The sequence below is a fragment of the Protomyctophum bolini genome, assembly GCF_963924005.1.
Source record: "Protomyctophum bolini genome assembly, chromosome: 23".
Lineage (NCBI taxonomy): Eukaryota > Metazoa > Chordata > Actinopteri > Myctophiformes > Myctophidae > Protomyctophum > Protomyctophum bolini.
In genome coordinates, this window is record NC_137884.1 from 24547912 (window position 1) to 24559897 (window position 11986).

Below are 11986 nucleotides of genomic sequence, written 5' to 3' on the forward strand. Positions count from 1 at the left end.
CACCCTGCGAGCCAATCACAGAACCCTAAGGTGATAATCTGCAGGCACACTGCACGAGGTGGTAAAAAAGACAACAAAAAAAAAGAAAACGTGAAAATTAAGTGTTGGTGAGAGACAGGCGGAACGGAGTTATGTGAAAGAAACGTCACAAGCAATGTGAAAATTGCAGTGTGTGAAAGCACTGAATGACTAATATATGTCTCACACACACACACAACGCACACAACAACTGCTGAGTGCCTAACCCGAGGATAATAAGTAAGTAAAACTTGATTTCTTCATTTATGTACATTTGAACTCCGACATAGAGGCAGGCCTCAAGGATGGAAATGTTGCTCCGTGTGTCCAAAGTGTCCATCCCCAATATCTCCAAAACTACTGGACTGCCAGGAATTTAGTGATGGCTAGTAAGGAGTGTTGTAGATTAAATAATCTTCCAAAGATGAAGGAATGACAAAGTTCTTCAGGGTGAAGTATTGAGATTGTATTAAGAAGATTCACCAGAGTAACAACATACAGAGAGTGAGGAACAAACAGGCCTCCTTGCCTGTTCCAACAGCCCCTCTGGGCGCAAGCCTAACCCCATTCTCAGACAGTCCTGATAAGTCTCGTCTTAACAGAGATGCTCTACTGAATGTCAATGTCCATATACGGATCTGCGCTAAACATAAGGGCGACACACATGAGTATACCTTTGGCGACAGCGTGGAGGAGTCAAGTCAGCTGTTAGATTGACAGCTGCATGAATTAGACTGAGCACATTATGTGAGCAATGGAAGGAAGATAAATACACAATAATGCATATATTTGGCATTCTAAAATTCCCATTACAGGAGGTCTTCGTGGCATGAACACATAAGGGCGACACACATTAAGTATACCTTTGCCGACAGCGCGGAGGAGTCAAGTCAGCTGTTAGATTGACAGCTGCATGAATTAGACTGTGAGCACATTGGTCGGTGAGCAAAGAGACTTAATGGAAGGAAGATATGAATACACAATAATGCATATTATATTTGGCATTCTAAAAATCCCATTACAGGAGGTCTTCGTGGCATGAACACGGCGGGAATGCTAGATATGTAAATATGAAACGACGACAGAGTCCTCACTCTGGTGGAGTATTAAAGGAGATGATTTAATACATTCTAAACAGAACATATTCCAGCCCCACAGACCCTGCTCTAATTATTGTGCTGCCGTTGAGAGAGAGAGAGGCTGTGAAGAAGGTCAGTGGACGAGAACAATGGTTACCAGGGAGGAGGGGGGAGGGACGTTACCAGCAACAGGTGAAGTGGAGAAATTGGCCTTTAACCCATTCTGACCTGAGATCAGATTCATACGAGGTTTCCACTGGACACACACTGGTCTGATTAACCCATTCTGACCTGAGATCAGATTCTATAAAAATGTCAGTCGTTCTTCGATTTTTCAAAAATAGCAGACCTACAAGCTTTTAGATCTGCTATTTTTCAATAGCTAAAGCATAACGTGATGCTAACACCAAAATGGGTTCCCGTTCAGAATGGGTTAAAGAAAAAAGGAAAAGAAAACAGATGATGTGTAAAAAGACAGACAGGTGACGTCTAGCAACACAATTCCTAGAGAGACAGGGTGGTGGAGTGTGAATCACATGACAGATTTTACACTTGGTAGGAATCGATCGATAGAGACACGCAGAGAGAGAGAGAGAGAGAGAGAGAGAGAGAGAGAGAGAGAGAGAGAGAGAGAGAGAGAGAGAGAGAGAGAGACAGAGAGAAAGGCAGAGAGAGAGAGAGAGAGAGAGAGAGAGAGAGAGAGAGACAGAAAAAAAGAAAGGCAATGAAGCCAGAATGTGTCATGGTGAAGCTGGAAGGAGAGAGAGAGAGCAGGATTCACACCTGAGTGTGTCCAGGAGGTCAGGTTACCTCCTGCTGCTGCTTAGTTCCGCCTGACTGACCCTTTAAAACCAGGAGAAACTGACCCTTTAAAACCAGGAGAAACTGACCCTTTAAAACCAGGAGAAACTGACCCTTTAAAAACCAGGAGAATCTGACCCTTTAAAACCAGGATAAACTGACCCTTTGAAACCAGGATAATCTGACCCTTTGAAACCAGGAGAAACTGACCATTTAAACCCAGGAGAATCTGACCCTTTGAAACCAGGAGAAACTGACCCTTTGAAAACCAGGAGAAACTGACCCTTTGAAACCAGGAGGAATTGCAGGATACAGAACATACTGTGGACCAGAGAACAACGGGCAAAGTGTAAAAGGCATCAAAACGCGAGGCTGGTGAAGATTAGAAATGTTAACAATATAATCGTCCAATTAATCGCCAGTCGTCCCTCCTCACTCTAGCCTTTCTTTCCTGCTACTTTACGGTTGAAAAATAAATAAAAGATTTATAGACAAGGCAATATCACCATTTTACGAGCAACAGACAAACATTAGACGAACATAACCATGAAAACAGGAACCATTTAAAATACATAACCACTAAAACAACAAAGAAACATTGCTTCTGTTTATACCATCTGTGTCATAATTATGGGATGATAAATAAACCTCTGTCCAGAAGAAAGGTGGGAGTCGTTGACATCAAACTATTAATCTGTCTGGTGTGCAACAACAGGGTCATTGGGTTCCACTGTCTGTGACTCACCACACGTCATCAGCCTACTACACCATTAACATTGTGATTCACTAAAGATATGTTTTCAAACCATAACAAAACAGAGTGTGTGTGTGTGTGTGTGTGTGTGTGTGCGAGCGCTCACGTGCGTGCGTGTGTGTGTGTGTGTGTGTGTGTGTGTGTGTGTGTGTGTGTGTGTGCACGTGCTCACGCACGCGCGTGTGTGTGTGTGCGTGGTCCCAACCTCTTTGCTTTGGGGTAAATTGCATGATAAAACGTGTCCTCTGTCTGTATTTAACCCATGCTAATTGACGGGAGCAGTGGACGCTACGGGGTACGTCTGTCCCAATTATTATTTTTTGAGTGGTGCAACCACTCCAAGGAACAGCAATGTCCGTGTTGTTCACCCGTGTGTCCGCCTATGTATGTGACGTTAATGAGTATGACTATTAGTACCAGTAGGGGCGCTGTTGTGCCAGAAACAGAGAGATAGTGTTGTACTGTTGCCTGCTAATATGAGAGAGAGAGAGACAGAGACAGAGACAGAGACAGAGACAGAGACAGAGAGAGAGGGGGGGAGAGGGGAGTTGCACCACTCAGTTCACACAGGTGTGATTTTATAATATTCTATAATATACTCGTTCGATGGCACCAAGCTTTGAATTCGGCTCGTTTTTAGGGCTAGAAGCTTCGACATAAAAAAAAAAGAAAAACGGCCATTTTTGTACAAAGATAATGGTTGCAGGCCACACATGCTCACAGCATAGTTCATGTTTATGCTCTTTATTGCATGACGAAGACTATAACAGGGCTGCATTAAAGCTGCATTGACCCCCAGGGGTTAACTGGGGACAGGGAGGAACTCCTTATATGGTCAGCACACTCTATAGTAGGGAGGATTGTCACAACAAAACAAAAAAAATAAGTGATACTTGAATTAAGTGAAATCACTGAATATACCTTTAACATCTTTAAAAGTGACATTGCCAAAGGGTCCCCGCCCGGCCAAAAACGTTGGGAAACCCTGCATTAGTCTACGGACGCCCATTTAATGACATTTATATCTCTGGGACCCCCAATTTATATTGTAAAATCAATGTCAATTTAACTCTGAGAGTGTGCAAACTTGTACACTCTCAGAGTTACAGACCCATAAGGGTCCATTTGGTTCCAAACTACGATTTAGCTGGAGACCCCCTGGAACTCCCTCAAGGACCCCATGCACTTTGGGAACCACTGCTACAGCAAGACAACGGGTGTAATGGTGTGTGTGTTCCGTCCCATTAGGCTTGTGAAAGGCAACAGGGTGTCTTATCTGCAAGAGCTCTTAATCCCAAAGCACCGACTCTGAGCCAATTACCTGCTGCTGCCTGCATGCTAGCAGCAGCACCGCTGAGTTATACTACGAAAAGAACAGTAAATCTGACTCCTGGACTATGAATACCGTCTCCGTTATGGACCGAAGGTGACTGACCACCACGGCAATCTAAGGGTGAGCAACACGTAGAGAGTAGTGTGTGGTGTAAAGAGTGTAATTAATCCCTGCAGTTAGCCTCTGAGCTAATGTATACTTTGTCACTGTGGTGTATATATTTCATACCATACAGGAGAGAAAATGTGCAAGGCAGACAGACGAGATGATGTTCCATGATGTTGTTCATTCAGAGTACACAGCAGAGCAGAGCATACAGCATAGGCTCACACAGGAGCGAGCTGGCCACAGGAGTGACCAGCCCAATTGACTGACCAAGTTACATTCAATTTCGACTGGTTATCAAGGGTTACAAATACACATTTGTTCCAGACTGGCATTTGGCCACTCCCTGGAAGGTAAATCACTGTAGGCCCTTTGATCCATTGTTTAGCATGTAAAATCCTTATGTGTGAGCAGGATCTAAACTCAGAGTATAAACAAACACTCGACACTGAGGGTTTATAACAAAGACAGCTGGGCTGGCCTTGGAGCAGGCCTTGGTTAATTAAGCCAGACAGACCTTTCCAAGAACCTGAGATATTGTATAGAATTATTGGTTCCCAGAAACCACATCACACTGTCGTGTTGCTCGACTTTAAAGTAAATCATTTTTCGGTTTACTGAGTGGTTACGGCATGTCGTACTGTACCACACAGGCTCTGGTGCTTAAGACGAGTCCCCTGTTTGATGGCCGGGGCGGACCCTTAGTCACTCTACTACCCAATCCCTGTCTCTACATTGTGACTATCAACAAAGCCATAAATAAAATAAAAATGTAAATCTTTTGAGCGACAAAGCGTAAGACTTTAAGCCCCTGAAGTTAAAGCGAGAGGGAGATGGAGAAAGACGCGAGGACAACGGGAAAGGAGAGGAATCCTCAGTGTGGTTTTCTAGAAGCCTTTAAATGAGGTTTCATTAGAAGAAGGTTGAATTAAGTGGCTTATTGTTGGTGTCAGTCTATCCATCTTAAAAGGCACTGGAGCATGCTGAGAACGAGGCTCCACGCCTACCATAATCTATACAAGCTATGCTACTGTCCTGTATCAAACCCAGAAACCTTTGATTGAAAGGCCAAGCCCTCTAACAGATACGCTGCCCAGGTTTTCATTGAAAGGCCAATAAGCCCTCTCTACCAGATACACTGCCCAGGTTTTGATTGAAAGGCCAAGCCCTCTCTACCAGATAAACTGTGGAAATTCAGTTTCGGGATAAGAAGGAAGTCTGTATAGTCGTTCTTGGCCGAATATCACGAAACAACAGGACTGTGACGTCTTTGAGCAGTTTGTAAACGTGTGGATCTCAACAGCGGGCGGCCATTAGCCTCCCCGCCGGTGGCTCAGATGCCGGCATTGATTGAACTAATGATCCATCAAACAGAGCTGCCTGCAGGGGTCCAAAGAGGCAGCGATATGGAGGCTCTTAGTAGTTCTATGATTAACCTCCGTGTTGTCTCGGCTGCTGGCCTACACACACACACACACACACACACACACACACACAGGCAGTCACACACACACATGCACACATGCACACACACACACACACACACACACACACACACACACACACTAGCTGGTTCTGTAAATGCCCTCTAAGCCCTTTGTGGACAACGTGTGGGAGCTCTTAATGCTCTCAGCAAGCCCCACACACACACACACACACACACACACACACACACCCACACACCCGTCTCTGCTATTCTCCCTTGCTGTGGGAGACAACAGTTCAACTGTAGTGCATGAAGTATCCCGTTGTGCAACTTGGTCTTGGTGCGTTTTAAGATTACCGAAATTTATGCTAGCGTGTGCGTGTGCCGTGCGTATGTGCAGCGTGCTTGCGTGTGTGTGTGTGTCTAATTGCTTGTGTGTCTTCTTGAGTCTGTTAGACCAATCATAAACTACACCCAATAGCTAATGACCAATCATAAACTACACCCAATGGCTAATGAGTATGACCAATCATAAACTACACCCAATAGCTAATGCTATATTATGGAATAATGTCTTTTGACAGATGAATGGATAGGAGCAGCGACCTCCATTATCACTGGACTCGTCAACAGTTGATAGGCCAGACCTCTCAGACAGATCCCCAGTGTTCGTTTACCTCAGAGTGTACACATATAGAACAATGGACTGAGTCCATTTGGTTACATGTGCACATCCTCAGCATTATAAATGTATAAATTAACATCCGAGTGTACATCTGAGACTCTGAGTGTATTACTGTGTAAGATTAGCAATTGTTTTTATATATTGAGTAAACTAAGACCTTTCATTATATCAGGTAATCTGGGTTTAATGAAGTACCCAATTTATCTTGCATAAATTCTAATTGCTTTTGGCATGCGTCCCGTTTATATGATTCTGATTCACGCACACGCACACGCACACGCACACGCACACGCACACGCACACACACAAACAGAGAGAAGACCCAGACATCTGTTGGTAGCAGGTGTTTGAGCATGCTGGCATACTGAACAATATTTAGTGATATTGTCAATCCCTTTCTAAGCTGTCTGTGTGACAAAGACCTACTTCTAGAGTGTTAGTATCTACAGACCTCCTGGTACAGCCAGGAACTACCAAACACTGTTTGTGGAGTTCTGTGTCAGACATGCCCAAATATGGATTGTTGTGACAGGCCCAAATATGGACACTGGGCTAGGGGCCCAGTCCAGAGCCCGGACAGAGGCCATTTTGGGGGCGGTTCTGGACAACCGTGGGTCCGACCGACTCCACACCGGGCACTGCAATCCCGATAGCCGATACCACCATTTTTGTGTTAGCCGATACAGATACCAGATAATTATATTTATAATAATACAAAAAGAGGCATACCCGAAGGCGGGGTTGGCGAAAGGGCCTTTCTGTGAGGAGTTTGCATGTTCTCCCCGTGTCCCCTAGACTGGTTAGACTGGCATTTAAGCCGATACCGATATGACCCAATTAAGGGCCGATCCAATACCAATACAGTACCGGGACATCTCTAGAAAAAGGTATTGCATACGGTAGAAGTACTGAGTTAAACTACAGGCTAACGTTGTGGTTTCCAGGTGGGGCTGTGAAACTGGCGGAGTCAGACCGGACCACAGGGGAAGATGCTGAGCCCATCCAGGATGCTCTTCTGGCAGCTGGCAGTCGGACTATGTCACCACGCTGTTACAGGTATAGGTTATAAGTTATAACTGAACCTAAAGAACGTATTTAAGAACTGCACCTAAGGTACGTGTAGTATAACTGTTAACGCAATCATGTCTGTTAATACTCCTGACCAGCCAGCAGGTGCCTGGGTGGGTCAGATATCTATGCAACGGTCAGAGAGAACAGCCCCTTCGGACAGTTCGTCGCAAACCTCAGTGTCAAAGGAGACTACCGGCACCACGCGGGGGCCAATGGTCATACAGTTCGCATGTGCCTCGTCGGAGAGAACGCCGACTGGCTCTACTTATCGGGTCAGAGTATACGGCTGAACTCCTCCACGAGAGTTCTGGACCGAGAGGTACAGTAACAGTAGTACTAGTAGTGTCTAGTGAGAGGTATACTGTACAGTACTGTCCACTCCGGCAGCTGAAAAGCTGTTACCGGAAAAGTTCTATACTGCCAGGGACGTGCACACATACTATAGACATCAAAAGGAGGCTTCAAAACCCATTTTGACCCGAGATCAGATTCTAAAAATGTTTGTTTGTGTTTTTGCCCTGAAAAGGTTCTGGGGTCTCTCCTTATGGCGGAGTTGAAATGCTATGACCACGACATATTACAGGTATGCCATGTAAGAAAATGAGCATGTGTCCAAGCAGTACATCATTATCATTATTAATAGTGCTACTGAGAATGAAAGAGTTGACTCACTCACCCATAATGAAGGCTGTCTCGATCTGTCCCCCAGAGTCGATACAAGGTCATGGTCGAGATCCTCAATGAAAATGACAACACGCCAAGCTTCCTGGAGGAGACGATAAAACCCTTTCACATCAGCGAGGTACAAACTGGGATATGTCTATATCTGACTGGTGTAACATAATGTCTATATCTGGTGTAACATAATGTCTATATCTGACTGGTGTAACATAATGTCTATATCTGGTGTAACATAATGTCTATATCTGACTGGTGTAACATAATGTCTATATCTAATAATAATAATAATAATAATAATAATAAAACTTTATTTGTATAGCACCTTTCATGACATGAAATGCAGCTCAAAGTGCTTTACAGAAAAATGGAGGATAAAAGAAAAGCAAGGCAACAACATTAAAAACAAGCAGTAATGCAATACAGTGAGGACATGAATAACAAAAATAAAAAATAAAAGATCAATTAAAAGCAATGTTGTAGAAGTGGGTCTTGAGCTGATCTTTAAAAATGTCTACAGAGGCTGCCTGACGAAGGTACAGTGGGAGCTTGTTCCATGCCGACGGCCCTTAGAAGCAAAAAGCTGCTTCCCCGTATTTTTTAGTTGCCATTCTTTTTGGCAAAGCGAGCAGGCCAGCAGTGGAAGACCTTAGGGGGCGGTTTGGGACATATTTAGGCAGGCAGTCATGTAGGTAGGAAGGTGCCATTGAGAGCTTTATAGACAAGTAAAAGAATTTTAAAATCAATCCTAAAAACAACCGGAAGCCAGTGCAGTGATGCCAAAACTGGAGTAAATTATGTTCTCTCATCTTAGTTAAAACTCTGGCTGCTGCATTTTGGACAAGTTGTAATCTGTCAGTTGTTTTCTTAGGCAGTCCTGAAAAAAGTGCATTGCAGTAGTCAAGCCGAGAAAAAACAAAGGCGTGGATTAGCGTTTTTGCATCGTCCAAGGACAAATAGGCTCTGATTCGTGCAATATTTCTAAGGTGAAAAAAGGCAATCTTGGTAACGTGATTAATGTGTGAATTGAAATTAAATTCAGAATCAATAATAACCCCCAGGTTTGGTGTAACATAATGTCTATATCTGACTGGTGTAACATAATGTCTATATCTGGTGTAACATAAGCATAAGGCTGTCTGTATTGAGCATTTTTTAATAGGTACATAGGTTAATGGTATAGTCACATATAAACCCCCAGTGTACTCATGAATGTATGTATATAGACAATATTTTAGGCCAATAAAAAAAGACGATAATTATACCAAATGTCCCACTCCACAGCCCCGACTGCCAGACTATGAGGTCATATAGCTCAAACTATAAAACAGGGTATTGAAGGTTTCTGCCCGACAGCAACAACAAACTGTACGAGGCTGCCATGACTGTTGTGACGAGTGTCCAGAAATAGCAGCACGAATGGATGTTTTACCTCTCTGTCTGCAGCTCACCGCAGTCAACTCTGTGGTCTTCAGAGTCAAGGCAGTGGATGCAGACGGAGACACCATTACCTACATCATTGACCAGTCATTGGTATGAGACTCCATTACCTTCATTGACCAATCATTGGTATGAGACTGCATTACCTACAGTCCTACATCATTGACCAATCATTGGTATATAATACTCCATTACCTACATCATTGATCATCACCCCCCCCCCCTTTTTTTAATTTGGGGACCCCCCAAAATAATTTGGCGACGACCACTGACTACTGACTCAACATGTAATATTCTACTGACTCAACATGTAATATTCTACTGACTCAACATGTAATATTCTACTGACTCAACATGTAATATTCTACTGACTCAACATGTAATATTCTACTGACTCAACATGTAATATTCTACTGACTCAACATGTAATATTCTACTGACTCAACATGTAATATTCCACTGACTCAACATGTAATATTCTACTGACTCAACATGTAATATTCTACTGACTAAACATGTAATATTCTACTGACTCAACATGTAATATTCTACTGACTAAACATGTAATATTCTACTGACTGAACATGTAATATTCTACTGACTCAACATGTAATATTCTACTGACTCAACATGTAATATTCTACTGACTCAACATGTGATATTCTACTGACTCAACATGTGATATTCTACTGACTCAACATGTCATATTCTACTGACTCAACATGTCATATTCTACTGACTCAACATGTCATATTCTACTGACTCAACATGTAATATTCTACTGACTCAACATGTAATATTCTACTGACTCAACATGTAATATTCTACTGACTCAACATGTAATATTCTACTGACTCAACATGTAATATTCTACTGACTGAAGATGTAATATTCTACTGACTGAAGATGTAATATTCTACTGACTGAACATGTAATATTCTACTGACTGAACATGTAATATTCTACTGACTCAACATGTAATATTCTACTGACTCAACATGTAATATTCTACTGACTCAACATGTAATATTCTACTGACTCAACGTGTAATATTCTACTGACTCAACATGTAATATTCTACTGACTCAACATGTAATATTCTAATGACTCAACATGTAATATTCTAATGACTGAACATGTAATATTCTACTGACTGAACATGTAATGTTCTACTGACTGAACATGTAATGTTCTACTGACTGAACATGTAATATTCTATTGACTCAACATGTAATATTCTACTGACTCAACATGTAATATTCTACTGACTGAACATGTAATATTCTACTGACTGAACATGTGATATTTTACTGACTCAACATGTAATATTCTATTGACTCAACATGTAATATTCTACTGAGTGAACATGTAATATTCTACTGACTCAACATGTAATATTCTACTGACTCAACATGTAATATTCTAATGACTCAACATGTAATGACTCAACATGTAATATTCTAATGACTCAACATGTAATATTCTAATGACTGAACATGTAATATTCTACTGACTGAACATGTAATATTCTACTGACTGAACATGTAATATTCTACTGACTGAACATGTAATATTCTACTGACTCAACATGTAATATTCTACTGAGTGAACATGTAATGTTCTACTGACTCAACATGTAATATTCTACTGACTGAACATGTATTATTCTACTGACTCAACATGTAATATTCTACTGACTCAACATGTAATATTCTACTGACTCAACATGTGATATTCTACTGACTGAACATGTGATATTCTACTGACTGAACATGTAATATTCTACTGACTCAACATGTAATATTCTACTGACTCAACATGTGATATTCTACTGACTCAACATGTAATATTCTACTGACTCAACATGTGATATTCTACTGACTCAACATGTGATATTCTACTGACTGAACATGTAATATTCTACTGACTGAACATGTAATATTCTACTGACTGAACATGTGATATTTTACTGACTCAACATGTAATATTCTACTGACTCAACATGTAATATTCTACTGACTCAACATGTAATATTCTACTGACTCAACATGTAATATTCTACTGACTCAACATGTAATATTCTACTGACTGAACATGTAATATTCTACTGACTCAACATGTAATATTCTACTGACTGAACATGTAATATTCTACTGACTCAACATGTCATATTCTACTGACTCAACATGTAATATTCTACTGACTCAACATGTAATATTCTAATGACTGAACATGTAATATTCTACTGACTGAACATGTAATATTCTACTGACTCAACATGTAATATTCTACTGACTGAAGATGTAATATTCTACTGACTGAAGATGTAATATTCTACTGACTGAACATGTAATATTCTACTGACTGAACATGTAATATTCTACTGACTCAACATGTAATATTCTACTGACTCAACGTGTAATATACTACTGACTCAACATGTAATATTCTACTGACTCAACATGTAATATTCTACTGACTCAACATGTAATATTCTAATGACTCAACATGTAATGACTCAACATGTAATATTCTACTGACTCAACATGTAATATTCTAATGACTCAACATGTAATATTCTAATGACTCAACATGT